Raw genomic sequence first — 14,750 nt, 5'->3', positions numbered from 1 at the left:
TAATTTCTTTCAATTTAAGCTTCGGTCATTTAATTTCAGTAATTTAATTTCTGTTCATTTACTTTCTTGCAATTTCAGCTTCCCGCCAATTTACTTTCTACAATTTCCAATTTCAATTTTGATTTCGTTCAACTAGCACAATTCTCCAATTAACATTGCTCGATCTACCAATCCCTGTGGGATTCGACCTCACTCTACAGTGAGTTTTTACTTGATGACAATCTGGTGCACTTACCGGAAGGAAATTTGTTGAGAGGCAAATTCCCTCGCATAAAGTTTATGGCGTCGTTGCCAGGGATTGGTTTTGTATTAACAATTATTAAATTGAAGAATAACTAGATTGAGCATTTTACTTTTTCTTTTTATTTATTGCAATTTAATTTTAGTCGTTTATTTTATTCTCTGCAAATTTTCTGTTAGTTATTTCTCTTTAATTTCACCTTACTTCTTTACTTTCCAGCAAGCTAACCCACTAACTATTTGATAAATTTCTCTAACCAAGCTAACTATACTCTATTTTAGTAGACTCTACACTTGCTGTTTCTTGTACTTGTTCATTGTATGACAGGTAGGAGAAAGGAAATTTCAACCTCATTTGATAGTGAACTGGAAAGAACCTTCCTGAGATTAAGGAGGGAAGCAAGAGGAAAGAGGGTTGTTGGTCTAAAAGAAGAGGAGGAATACTTTGATATAACCATGGAGGATGATATGGAAAACCATCATGAAGGAGAGGTGAATAATCATGCCAGAAGAGGTGGAACTAACCCTGCTGGACAAGAGAAGAGAGTTCTAGGATCATACATCAATCCAAATCCTGGAAATTATGGTAGCAGTATTCAGAGGCCAACTATCCATGCTAACAAATTCGAATTAAAGCCTCAACTCATAACTCTTGTCCAGAACAACTGTTCTTTTGGAGGAAGGGCACAAGAGGATCCTAATGAGCATCTAACAAAATTCCAAAGGATATGTGACACAGTTAAATCTAATGGTGTTCATTCTGACACCTATAGATTACTACTGTTTCCATTCTCTTTGAGAGACAAAGCATCAAAATGGTTGGAGTCATTTCCGAAGGAAAGCTTGACCACCTGGGAAGATGTAATGAGCAGATTCTTGACAAGGTTCTACCCTCCACAAAGAGTAAACAGGCTAAGAACTGAAGTGCAGACATTCAAACAGCAGGATGGTGAAACTCTTTATGAAGCCTGGGAGAGATTCAAAGACTTGACAAAGAAATGCCCCCTGATATATTTAATGAGTGGGTGCAAATCCACATCTTCTATGAAGGGCTGAATTGTGAATACAGAAAAGCTGTAAACCACTCATCTGGAGGTTTTCTGAACAAGAAAAAGACCATTGAAGAGGCCATTGATGTTATAGAGATAGTGGCTGATAATGAGTACTTTTATGCATCAGAGAGAAGCAATAATAGGGGAGTCTTGGAATTGAACCATATGGATGTAATCTTGGCCCAGAACAAGATGATTACCAAGAAACTAACTGAATTGACCAAGCAAATGGAGAAGACTCAGGCTGCAGCTATTCACACTCATCCATCACCCCAAGAAGAATTGGAGACAGAAGAAAGAGCTAACTGGGAGGAAGCTAATTACCTTGGAAACTCATCTAGGCAAGCTAATGATCCATACTCTAAAACCTATAATTCTGGTTAGAGGAACCACCTAAACTTTGGGTGGGGAAACCAACAAAATCAAGGCCAAGATCACAGACCCCATAACCTAAACCAGTACAACAACTCCACTCACCAAAACTCCAACCAAAAACCATACCAGACCACACAAAATACTCGTTCACAGCCATCATACCAAAACCATAACAACCACTCTCAACACCCAAATTCCAACCAACCATCACCATATGATGATGACAGAATGGCCAGAATGGAAGCTATGCTTGCAAATCTTTGCAAAGAGTTTGACGACATAAAAAACATTCAAGGAGGAGGTAATATCCAATCGGCAAAATCAAGATGCTGCCACTCAAAAGCTTGAAGCACAAATTGGATACTTGTCCAAGCAAGCTCCTGGCCACAATTCAAGTAATGCCACCAGGACAACTTCAAGAGAGGAATGCAAAGCTATTACCCTCAGAAGCGGAAAGGAATTGAAAGAGACTCCAAGGGAGACTCAAAAAGAGAAGGAAGAGGGCAGTTCAAACACCAAAGAAGAAGCACAAACACCTGTTCCCAACCCATCAGAAGAGAAAGAAGCTCTAAGGCCATATGTCCTAAAGGCTCCTTACCCTCAACGCCTAATGAAGAATGCAAAGGACAACCACTTCTCCAAATTTTTGGATATTTTCAAGAAACTTTAGATCAACATTCCCTTTGCAGAAGCACTAGAACAAATGCCACTTTATGCTAAGTTTCTGAAGGAATTGATGACCAAGTAGAGAAGCCGGAGGAATGATGAAACTGTGATCTTAACTGAGGAATGTAGTGCTATCATCCAACACAAGCTGCCTCAAAAATTGAAGGACACAGGAAGCTTCCAAATTCCCTGCATTATAGGGGAAATAACAGTTGAAAAAGCCTTATGTGACTTGGGGGTTAGTATAAATTTGATGTCCTTAACAATGATGAAGAGAATGAAGATTGAGGAAGCCAAACCAACAAGAATGGCTCTCCAATTGGCAAATTGGTCATTCAAATTCTCTCATAGAATAGTGGAAGACTTGCTAGTGAAAGTAGGAGACTTCATCTTCCGTGCTAACTTTGTGATATTGGACATGGAGGAAGAAGCTAAGGCTTCAATAATTCTGGGAAGGCCATTTTTAGCCACTGCTGGAGCCATCATTGATGTCCAAAAGGGTGAACTTACCCTTAGGCTACATGAGGAGAGGATGGTATTCAATGTATTCAAAGCCATGAGCTATCTACCAGAGTCACCGGGAGAGTGTATGAGGCTAGATGCAGTGGAAACTGTGGTGCAAGAAACCTTTGAAGAAGTACTTGAAGGGCTCACAAATGGTGATTCCATGTTAAATGTTGAGGTTGCTGATGTCAACTTAGCTGAAATATCTATTCCAAGCACATTGGAGGAGAGGTAAAAGGAGAAAGAAGCACCCAAACTGGAGTTGAAAGCACTACCTCCTACTCTCAAGTACGCATACTTGGGAAGGGATGGGAGTTACCCAGTGATCATCAATTCTGCCCTCAGTCAAGAACAGGAAGAGGAATTAATCAAGGTGCTGCAAAAACACCAAGATGCCATTCGGTGGACCCTTGCTGACTTAAAAGGGATAAGCTCATCCATATGCATGCATAAAATCTTGCTGGAAGATGACTCCAAACCCTCCATTCAAGTTCAAAGAAGATTGAATCCTGTCATGAAAGAAGTGGTCCAAAAAGAAGTGATGAAGCTATGCCAAGCAGGAGTCATTTATCCCATTTCCAACAGCCCATGGGTGAGTCCTGTCTATGTGGTTCCAAAGAAAGGAGGGATCACAGTTGTACCCAATGAGAAGAACGAACTCATACCTACAAGGACGGTAACAGGCTGGAGGATGCACATTGACTATAGGAAACTCAATGAGGCTACTAGAAAAGATCATTTTCCACTTCCTTTTATGGACCAGATGCTGGAGAGATTGGCAGGACATGCATATTTTTACTTTCTTGATGGATCTTCGGGTTATAATCAAATAGTGGTTGATCCAAGAGATCAAGAAAAGACTTCATTCACCTGTTCATATGGAGATTTTGCTTACAGACGCATGCCTTTTGGATTGTGCAATACCCCTGCAACTTTCCAAAGATGCATGTTGTCTATTTTCTCAGACATGATTGAAAAATTCATTGAAGTCTTCATGGACGATTTCTCAGTTTTTGGAAATTCCTTTCCCAATTGCCTTAATCATCATGCCTTAGTATTAAAAAGGTGACAAGAGACAAACCTAGTTCTAAACTGGAAGAAATGTCATTTTATGGTAATAGAAGGGATTGTCTTTGGCTATAAAATTTCTGAAAAAGGCATAGAAGTAGACAAAGCTAAGGTGGAATTAATTGAGAAATTACCTCCACCTAGTAATGTCAAGGCAATTAGGAGTTTTTTAGGCCATGTTGGTTTCTACAGAAGGTTTATCAGAGATTTTTCCAAAATTGCAAAGCCTTTAAGCAACCTATTGGTCTCTGATACACCTTTTGTATTTGATCAAAAATGCACACTAGCATTTGAAACACTAAAAAGAGAACTTTCCTTAGCACCTATCATTGCCCCACCTGATTGGAATTTACCTTTTGAACTAATGTGTGATGCATCAAACTATGCTGTTGGGGCAGTGCTTGGACAGAGGAAAGCTAATTTAGTGCATGTTATAAATTATGCCAGCAAGGTTTTGAATGAAAGTCAAAGGAATTATACCACTACTGAGAAGAAACTACTGGCAATAGTGTTTGCATTTGACAAGTTTAGATCTTATCTCATTGGATCTAAAGTGACTGTTTTTACTGATCATGCAGCACTAAAATATTTACGTGCAAAACAAGAGTCAAAACCAAGACTAATAAGGTGGATTTTGCTATTGCAGGAATTTAACATTGAGATTAAAGACAAGAAGGGAGTGGAGAATAAAGTAGCAGATCATTTGTCCAGAATCCCCTGTGATGAAGGTAGCACCCACAAATCAAGTGTCAATGAATTCTTCCCTGATGAGCAATTAATGCTGGTTAATAAGGCACCCTGGTTCGCAGACATTGCTAATTTTAAGGCGACTGGGGAATTTTCTTCAATGAACAACAAGCATCAAAAGAGAAAACTCATCAATGATGCAAAGTATTTCATTTGGGATGAGCCATACTTATTCAAAAAATGCTCGAATGGATTGCTCAGAAGGTGTGTTTCAGAGGAGGAAGGAAGAGAAGTCTTATGGAATTGTCATGGTTCCTGCTTTGGGGGCCATTTTGGAGGAGAAAGAACCGCAGCAAAAGTCTTGCAGTGCGGGTTCTTTTGGCCCACCAACTTCAAAGATGCACGAGAGCTAGTGAAAAACTGCAATGAATGTCAGTGGGCTGGAAATTTGCCCAAGAAAAATGAGATGCCACAGCAATTCATCTTGGAACTTAAGCTGTTTGATGTATGGGGGAATGATTTCATGGGACCACTCCCAACCTCATACTCAAACAATTACATTTTGGTAGCAGTGGACTATGTATCAAAATGGGTAGAGGCCATTGCAACCCATACAAATGACAACAAGGTGGTCCTGAACTTCCTCAGAAAGAATATCTTTAGCAGGTTTGGGGTTCCCAGAGTACTCATCAGTGATGGAGGAAGCCATTTTTGTAATAGACCACTAGAGACCCTACTCTTGAGATATGGGGTGAAGCACAAGATTGCCACACCCTATCATCCCCAAACAAGTGGTCAGATAGAAGTATCCAACCAAGAGCTGAAAAGGATCCTGGAAAAGACGGTGGGAGCTTCGAGAAAAGACTGGTCGAAGAAGATGAATGATGCTCTTTGGGCATACAGGACAGCCTTTAAAACACCAATTAGAATGTCTCCATATCAGCTGGTGTATGGTAAGGCTTGTCCCCTGCAATTAGAGCTTGAACACAAAGCTTTCTGGGCTCTCAAGCTGTTAAATTTTGATGGCCAAGTTGCTGGTGAAAGGAGGCTCTTGCAACTGCAAGAATTAGAGGAGTTCAGATTCCAAGCTTATGAAAATGCCAGAATATACAAGGAAAAGATAAAGGAAAGACATGACCTCAAGATGGCACCAAGAAGCTTCGAGGAAGGGCAGAGAGTGCTACTTTACAACTCCAGAATGAAATTGTTCCCAGGGAAATTGAGATCAAGGTGGTCAGGCCCTTTTCTTATCACAAAAGTTTCTCCTTATGGACATATAGAAATTATGGAAGAAAAGTCACAGGAGATCTTCACTGTAAACGGACAAAGGCTCAAGCACTATTTGAGTGATATGAAGGAAGGGCCTAAGACAAAATACAGACTCAACTGAGAGAGTAAACCGTCAAGCTAGTGACGTTAAAAGAGCGCTTGTTGGGAGGCAACCCAACCAAAGGTAATTCTCTTTTCATAGCTTGTCAATAAGAGTTAAGTAAATTTTCTATTGCAAGGAGCTAAGTTTGGTGTTGCACACTAAAGAAATTAAAGGGTGAATGTGTAATCCTAAGTTTGGTGTTCCACCATGGATTGTATGAAGAACACATTGCACCGCATAACTAGTTGTCAGCTCCAAACAATCAGAGAAATTACTCAAAAAGTTGTTTGTTTTCTAGTTCTAGTTTGTTACTTAGTTCATGGTTGCTTTCTAGTTCATAGCTTACTTTCTTAATAAAAGTACTTGATGTTTTCTTCATAAGACCCAATTTGCTGCATAAGGCAAGAAACTAAGTTTGGTGTTCACACACCAATCTAAGCTCAAAAGCCTACAAGTATACATGCATGCTAACAATCTCTCAAGTGCTTTGGAGAGCAAGCAATTTCCAATAACTTGCAGGAATTCAATTAATCTCTTGGAGGGAATACACACCATTAGATGAGAGCAAAAAGAAGGAGCCACCAAGAGGTTGTATTGTTACTTAATTCCATCTGCTTTAAAATGCTCTAAATTGGAAACCTGAATGTGCCCATGTTAATAGTTAATTGTAGTTAAGTTGTTTTGCATTCTGTGAGTTTAAGTTTGCAATAAGTATGCTAGCTTAAGTGTGTGTACTTTACCTTTCACTTGTTAAATGCTTATCTTGTCCCCTGAGCCTTTTCAATTAAATAAAAGAAATGCTTGAACAAGAAGTGGAATAGTTCCTTTTTAGCAAGTAGTAAAATAACAGTAAGTGGTTGTATGTATCTTTGAGTGTGTAGTAGCTCACTTATAATGAATAAAAGGATAGATTGTTCCCCCTTTAGTGTAAATTAGCTTGCTGTCTATGAATCTTAGTAAATAAGAACCCTTGGATGAAAAAGAAACAAGTACAAAAAGAAAGAAAAAAAGAAAAGCTAAAAGTGGCAGCAAAAACAAAAGAAAGCAATGAATAAGGCTAGACACCAATAGCTTGGACCTTAGGACATATGCCTATGGTGTCTGTGTACTAGGATCTGCTTGGATGATTAGGTTCTATGGAGTACTTTAACACTTGGTAACTTGGGTTAACTAACCCGGGATTATCAACCGAAAGTCCATTATCAAGAGCAACCTAGCTACAAGACATTTAGTAACCCAAAGAGGTGCTGGGCATCAATATCTTAAGAAGATTTGTGAGCCAAGTGTCTGTAGTAAAAATTGTGTTAAGTACAAATAAGCTAAGAAACTACTACAACACATGACACTGAACTAAAGTCTACAGGAAAAGAAAATGAAGAAAAGCAACTACCAAGGATGAATGAATAATAAGATGTCATAGCAGTATGATAATTGATGATTGAAGGAGACTTTCTATGCCTAAAGATCAATAAGAAGTGAGCTGTTGCATTTCTTTGCATAAAACCCCATTGACTAATAATAATGACTTGCTGATATGAACATTCCCTTCTGTTTCATTCTTTCTTCTTAATAAATTCAGTACTTGCTTAGGGACAAGCAAGATTTAAGTTTGGTGTTATGATGCCAGGGCATCTTAGGCTAGTTTCACTATCCTTTTTCCTTGTTTTTAATAGGTTGTATGTACTTTCTTGAGCTATAAGTAAGCAAATTGGGTAGAAATTCATGTATGCCTATATTCATGTAACTTCATGATGATTTATGCCATGATTACTTGTAGGCTAAGAATGATAAGAATTCTCATGACTTTAGCAAGGCTTTGATGCATTTATTGGTTGATAATAGGTGAAGGAAAGCATGGAGGAAGGTTGAACAAGGAGCATGGAAAGGGTGAAGAGGAAGCAACGTTGGTGGCCAAGTCGGACCACCAACGTTGCCTCAAATGTTGGGAGAGAAACAGAGCACTTCTCTGTAAACAATGCTGATGCTCACATTTGAGGTAGCGTTGGACATCCAACGTTACCCCCAACGTGGTGATAAAAACTTCAATTCTGGAGCTAAGTGAATTTTGAGTGGCGCGTACGCGTTTATGACGCGTACGTGTGAAAAAGCAAATTTTGATATCCACGCGGAAGCGTACGTCATGCGCACGCGTGGAATGGCAAAAATAGACCATCCATGCGTGCGCGTGGGTCATGCGTACGCATCAAAATCGAACGTTGGAGGTCCAACGTTGCCTCAAACGCTGCCTCCAACATCCGCGATGCCAAGCCCAGAAATTGGAGTTGAGAATTTTGAATCGACGCGTACGCGTCAATGACGTGTACGCGTGGATGGAAAAAAAGGCAATGCACGCGTAAGCGTGGAGTACGTGCACGCGTGAAAATGCCAACATTGGAGGAAATGTTAGGAGTCCAACGCTGAGGCCAACATCCCATGCTTCCTTTTAAAACTGCAAAATGAAAAACTTGCATCCACGCGCACGCGTGAAGCACGCGTACGTGAGGATGAGAATTTTTGACCCTTTTGCGGAAGCGCAAGGCACGCGTACGCGTGGGTTAGCTGACATTGGCCCTCTAACATTGAGTCAAATGCCAATGACAGCAAGCTTCCTGGTTTTTCTGGTTTTGTTCTAAATGGCGTTTGAGTCAACGTCGGCCCTCAAACATTGACTCAATCGTGAAGCATCAGGATTCAAAATTCACACAGATCTCTTCTCAACATCAGGAAAACCAATTGGAGCCATTTTCAACCAAATTCCATCAAGGTCAAAAGCCCAATTCAAAGCTTGAAGATCAATGGAAGAAAGTGTATAAATAGCTTAGAATTTAAGTTAGAGAGGCCTTTTTTTTCACGGAGAACTTTTCTTTCACTTTCACTTACTGGGCACTTTTACATATTTTGTAATTTTCATTCTCTGTTTGTCAATTTTCAGATTGTATCTTTCAATTCCAATTTCCTTTTTGAGAGCTATGAACAACTAAACTCCTTTCATTGGGTTAGGGAGCTGTATTGTAATTCAATGGATCAATAGTAGTTTACATCTTCTTCTTCTCTCTTTTTTCTTGATTTTGTTAGAAAGATTTTGGTCTTAATTCAATTGGATAGTTGTCTTGAGAGAGAAGCTACCCATAATTAGAATTCTTTGGAGCCTCGAGAGAGGAATGAAGAGTTCATGCTAGAATTGCTTTCTCACATTAGATTAGATTGGGTTGGATGGATATAGTGACATGTAATCCTACCAATACTTTAATCTAAGAATTTGTGTGGTATAGTCAGTGACCAAACTTCAACTCTTCCCATGAGCAATTAAATCAAGACATTGGGCAATTGTTCATGCTTAGAGAGATTGGTGAGCCAATACATTGGGATCCAATCATCTAAGATTTCCAAGCAATGTCAATGAATGCATTGATTGAGGAAGAGATGAAAATGATTTGATCCAGAGAATTCAATATCTCCTAAAACCCAATGAATCCCCATCTCTGATCTACCCATTCTATTTACTTTCTGTCTTTAATTTCATGTAATTCCCATTCCCATTTAATTTCTTTCAATTTAAGCTTCGATCATTTAATTTCAGCAATTTAATTTCTGTTCATTTACTTTCTTACAATTTAAGCTTCCCACCAATTTACTTTCTGCAATTCCCAATTTTAATTTCGATTTTGCTCAACTAGCACAATTCTCCAATTAACATTGCTCGATCTACCAATCCCTGTGGGATTCGACCTCACTCTACGGTGAGTTTTTACTTGACGACAATCCGGTGCACTTGCCGGAAGGAAATTTGTTGAGAGGCAAATTCCCGCGCATCCAACACCAAACTTAAATCCTGCTTGTCCCCAAGCAAGTGATAGAACATAAGAAAAGAAATGAAGCCACAGAGAGGTATAGGTCCTTGTTCAGAAACTTTCAATCCTGGTTCATGGGATTTTCATGTATAACATTTGAGGGTTCATAGTCTTAATTTCTTGCCATTTATTTTCTTGCCCTTTTACCAACCCACCCCTTGGATACCACAACCAATAATACGCATACCTCACTGCATTTCCTTGAGAAGATGACCCGGGACTAATACTCTCAGTTACTTTTATTGGGTTGGACTTGTGACAACCAATGATTAAACTTTGATTGAGCATTACTTGTCGGTTGAGAACTATACTTGCAACGAAGTTATTTCCTCTTTTACCCAGATGTTATTTTCTTCCCTCATGGCTCTTTACAGGACTGGTAAAAGTCAAAAAGCAAAGCTTTCGCAACACCAAACTTAAGATTTTTGCTCGTCCTCGAGCAAATATGATATGTGGAGAGTCTGTGGGACCCACTGGTCCTGAGAGGCTAGGGAATTCAGATTCCCTGCCCTCTGCATTGGCGTTTGAACACCAGGGTCTGATCCTTGGCTAGCGTTCAATGCCAGCAAATCTGGAGTGTTCTGTTTTTACTGCTTAACATTTCTTTCTCTGTTCTGATTGATGCACATGATCATGACCCTACAAAAAATAACTTAAAGAAAAACAAAATTAGGGAAAATAAAAATAATTAATTAAGGTTGGGTTGCCTCCCAACAAGCGCTTCTTTAATGTCATTAGCTTGACGGACAACTCCTTTCAAAGAGGAAGATAGTCATAGAGGAATAAATCCGTACTCCTTACTGGGAGCTTCCTTCCTGTGCTCTCATGGATTAGCGTAAGACGCTCAAGAGACAGGATCTTGTTCACTACATGAGGCAGGGTTGGGTGATAAACTCCAATTTTGTGATTTATCTTGTGCTTAATTTCGGGATTTTATCAACTTTTCTCACATTTATTCAATGAAATAGCATGGTTTTGTAATTCTCCCTAAATTTGTGCTTAAGAGTGAAAACATGCTTTTTAGGCCCTTAAATTGATAAATTTAATTCACTTTAATTCCATTCGATGCCTTGATATGTGTGTTGAGTGATTTCAGGCTTATAAGGCAAGTATTGGGTGGAAAAAGTAAAGAGAAAAGCATGCAAGGTGGAGAATTCATGAAGAAATGAGCATTTGGATAATTAAGGGCCACGCGCACGCATCATTCACGCGTACGCATGAAAAAGACATTTGCAAATCCACGCGCATGCGTCAGCCACGCGTACACGTGAGGAGGAAATTTGCCAGTGACGCACACGCGTGACGTTAGGCACGTGACCTCATTAAAGTGAATTCGTTGGGGCGATTTCTGAGGTTCCCAGGCCCAAATCCAACTCGTTTCTGAGGGTATTTCATGTAGAATTCAAGATTGGACAAAGGGAGAGCAATTAGTTTAGTTTAGGACCATACTTTAGTTAGTTTCTAGAGAGAGAAGCTCCCTCTTCTCTCTAGAATTAGGTTAGGATTAGGTTAAATTCTCTTAGATCTAGGTTTAATTTCATGTTTTCATCTTGTTTCCTTTCTAATTTCTTGTTCTATTGTCTTAATTTTCCTATTTTCTCTTGTTAATTTCTCATTTTGGTTACTTTTATGTTCATGCACTCTTGTTAATTTTCATTTCTTTTAATGCAATTTGAGGTATTTCATGTTAATTTTGCTTTCTTTAGTTGTTGTTGTTGATTTCTTACATTGGGTAGTAATAGATTTTATTCTTCCTTGCAATTTACCATGTTTTCCTTTCACGCCTTCCAAGTATTTGACAAAATTCTTGGTTGGATATTAGAGTAGCTTTTTGAGCTTTCTTGGCTTAGAAAGAGAAATTAGGCAATCTTGAGTCATGAATACCCAACTTATGTTGGTAACCTAGAGTTGTTACTTAATATTGTTTCCATTGACGCTAATCTTTTGCTAATTCAATTAGTAAGTTGATTAGGACTTTTAGATTGAGATTAACTAGTCTTATTTGACTTTCTCTCGTGTGAAGATAACATTGTACCTTCTTCCATTGTTGGAGATGACTAAATAGGATAAATTCTTGTTAATCACTGTATGACTAGGATAGAAAGTCTATATTCTCAATCTTTGCCATGAATATCTCTCTTTATTACTTGCTTTATTTAGTTGTTGCATTTATTTTCTTACCCTTTTATCAACCAACCCACCCCTTGGATACCATAACCAATAATACGCATACCTCACTACAATTCCTTGAGAAGACGACCCGAGACTAATACTCTCGGTTACTTTTATTGGGTTGGACTTGTGACAACCAAAAATTAAACTTTGATTTGAGTATTATTTGTTGGTTGGGAACTATACTATCAACAGAATTATTTGTGCGAAATTCCTAACCAATGATAATGCTCTTTTCATTGGGCTTGCAGTAATATGTTGGTGTCCCTTAGTACCATTTCCCTCTTCCATGGTGAATACCATGATGAGATAAGTGAACATTACTATTTTCCATGGTGAAAAGCCTTCAGTAGGGATATTTTTGTTTTTCCAGCCCCTAGGTATCTTCCTTTGGGGGCCTTCCTTCTTTGTGGATAGTGTATATCCAATACCAAACTTATGTTTGGTCTTAGGAGGGATTGAATTGGTTTTATCCAAGGGTGGAAGTTTGGATGCTGAATCCTTTGTGCAAGTGCCTCCCTTGTTAGGGGGTAATAGAGGGTCAAGAGCCTTGAACAACATCCAGTCCTTATGCAAGGTAATCCTTGTTTTTTGTGCCTCTTGGATTTCCAGCTTCTCCATTACAGAGAGTGGCATGAGGTTTATGCTTGACCCGAGGTCACACAGAGCCTTCTTAAAGGTCATGGTGCATACGGTGCAAGGAATCAGGAAGCGTCGAGGGTCTGGAAGCTTAGGAGGTAGCCTCTGCTGAACCAAAGCATTGAGTTCTTTGGAAAGCAGTAGAGGTTCTTCCTACAAAGGCCTTGCACCAAATAGATTGGCATTCAGCTTTATAAGAGCTCCTAGGTACCGAGCAACTTGCTCTTCCCTAGTGTCTTCATCCTCATTAGGGGATGAGTAGTCATCAGAACTCATGCACTACAGAAGTGCATACAAAGTAATCTCTATGGTCTCGATATGAGCTTTGGCTTCCTTTAGTTCTTGGATAGGGATTTCTAGAATGGGTATTGAACACTTAGAAGGTGTGCCTTTACGGCATTCAACGCTAGCTCTGATAGCTCTTTGGGCGTTGAACACCCATGCTGTGCACCTTTACTGGCGTTAAATGCTAGTTTTTCTATCCTTTTGGGCGTTGAACGCCCAGCAGGGGTATCCTTGCTGGCGTTCAACGCCAGTTTCCCTGGATGTTTGGGCATTGAACGCCCAATGAGGGGTTCCTCACTGGCATTCGGCGCCAGAGTTCCTGCCTATTTGGGCGTTGAACACCCAGCCAATGCTCCCTGGCTGGCGTTCAACGCCAGCTCTGCTGCCAGGATAGGCATTGAATGCCCAGTGATGGATTCTTCACTGGCGTTCAGTGCTAGGCTTGTAGCCATTGTGGGTGTTGAACACCCAGTGAGGGCTTTCTCACTGGCGTTCAATGCCTTCCCAGCCTCTCCAGATTCAGCCTCAGTCTGAGTGGTGATGGCCTTGCACTTTTCTCTTGGGTTCACCTCAATGTTACTAGGAAGTGTGTCAGGAGGAGTCTTAGGGATCCTCTTACTCCGCTGACCAACTTGTACCTCCAAGTTTCTGATGGAGGATCTTGTTTTATTTATGAAACTATGAGTGGTCTTAGAGAGGTTGGAGACCAGAGTGACTAAACCAGAAAGGCTCTGCTTAGGGGTCTCCATATTTCCTTGAGAAGATGGGAATAGTGGTATGTTATTGAACCTATTCTGGTTCCTTCCACCTTGATTATTATTGAAACCTTGCTGAAGTTTCTATTGATCCTTCCATGAGAGGTTAGGATGATTCTTCCATGAGGGATTGTAGGTGTTTCCATAGGGCTCTCCCATGTACTTCACCTCTTCCATGGTGGGTTGGTCAGGATCATAAGCTTCTACTTTAGAAGAAACTTCTTGAGTGCTGCCAGATGTAGCTTCTATTAGATTTAAACTCAAGCCAAGATCATACAGGGCTTTGTCAAAAGTGAGCTTTACAGTAGTCCATAGGATCTGAAAGCTCCCTGGATCTGGCATCTTCCTTGGCAGCTCATTCTGAATTAGGATACTGTACTTCTCAGTAAGTACCTCTATTTCATCTCTCCTTAGGTCCTTCTTTTCAAAAAAAAATACCTTTTAGATAGGCTGTGTAGGGAGTCTTCTTTTCCAATACCTCTGTCAAAGAGATATTTACTTGCAGCTCCTTAAGGGCTGCTGAAAAATAAGCCAACTGCTCATCTGCTAGTTCTTTCTGCACGTCAAGGAAAGGTAGCTCTTGAGGCTCTTTTACCTCTACAAGGGCGTGCTCTGTGGGTGTCACGGGCTCCTCTTGCACGTCCAGAGAAGAATTAACTTGAGATTTCTTCTCTTCTGTAGGGGCGAGCTCAATGGCAGTCTCAGGATCTTTCTGGTCCGTGATTGTCTTAAGTCCCTCAATAGCAGACTCCTGAGGTTTGGCCTCTTTGGTGAAGACTACTGTCTCACCTTCTTTCAATGTCTCCTTCCCAGGGAGCACCAGGCTCTCTGTGAGGGCCCTTTGGGGATGCACCACCTCAAACAACTCAGTAAGAGGAACATCAACCTGCTCAGGTGTCCACCGGTCTTGGGTGAGAGTGTCTCCTTGAAGGTAATTACCACTCATATCACTAGGAGCATTATAAACCTCAGTAGGGGGTGCGGCTACAGTCTCCATGTCTAGAACTTCTGCCCTAACTGGAGTCTCCTCACAGGAGTATAAGTGCTGATTATTGGTAGCTATCTCAATGAGATCATCAACCTC

General features: G+C 40.1%; 1 non-coding gene across 1 annotated transcript; it reads right to left on the bottom strand.

Moving 5' to 3' along the window:
- Positions 1–1,149: 1,149 nt before the first annotated feature.
- On the bottom strand, positions 1,150–1,256 carry LOC112731988 (small nucleolar RNA R71). Its single transcript, XR_003167731.1, has one exon. It is a non-coding gene; the product is annotated as a small nucleolar RNA R71 (small nucleolar RNA).
- Between the last annotated feature and the right edge of the window lie 13,494 nt (positions 1,257–14,750).

This window comes from Arachis hypogaea, chromosome 12, assembly GCF_003086295.3.
Source record: "Arachis hypogaea cultivar Tifrunner chromosome 12, arahy.Tifrunner.gnm2.J5K5, whole genome shotgun sequence".
NCBI lineage: Eukaryota > Viridiplantae > Streptophyta > Magnoliopsida > Fabales > Fabaceae > Arachis > Arachis hypogaea.
The sequence above is the reverse complement of the archived record's forward strand: the minus strand, read 5'-3'. Positions and strand labels throughout refer to the sequence as shown.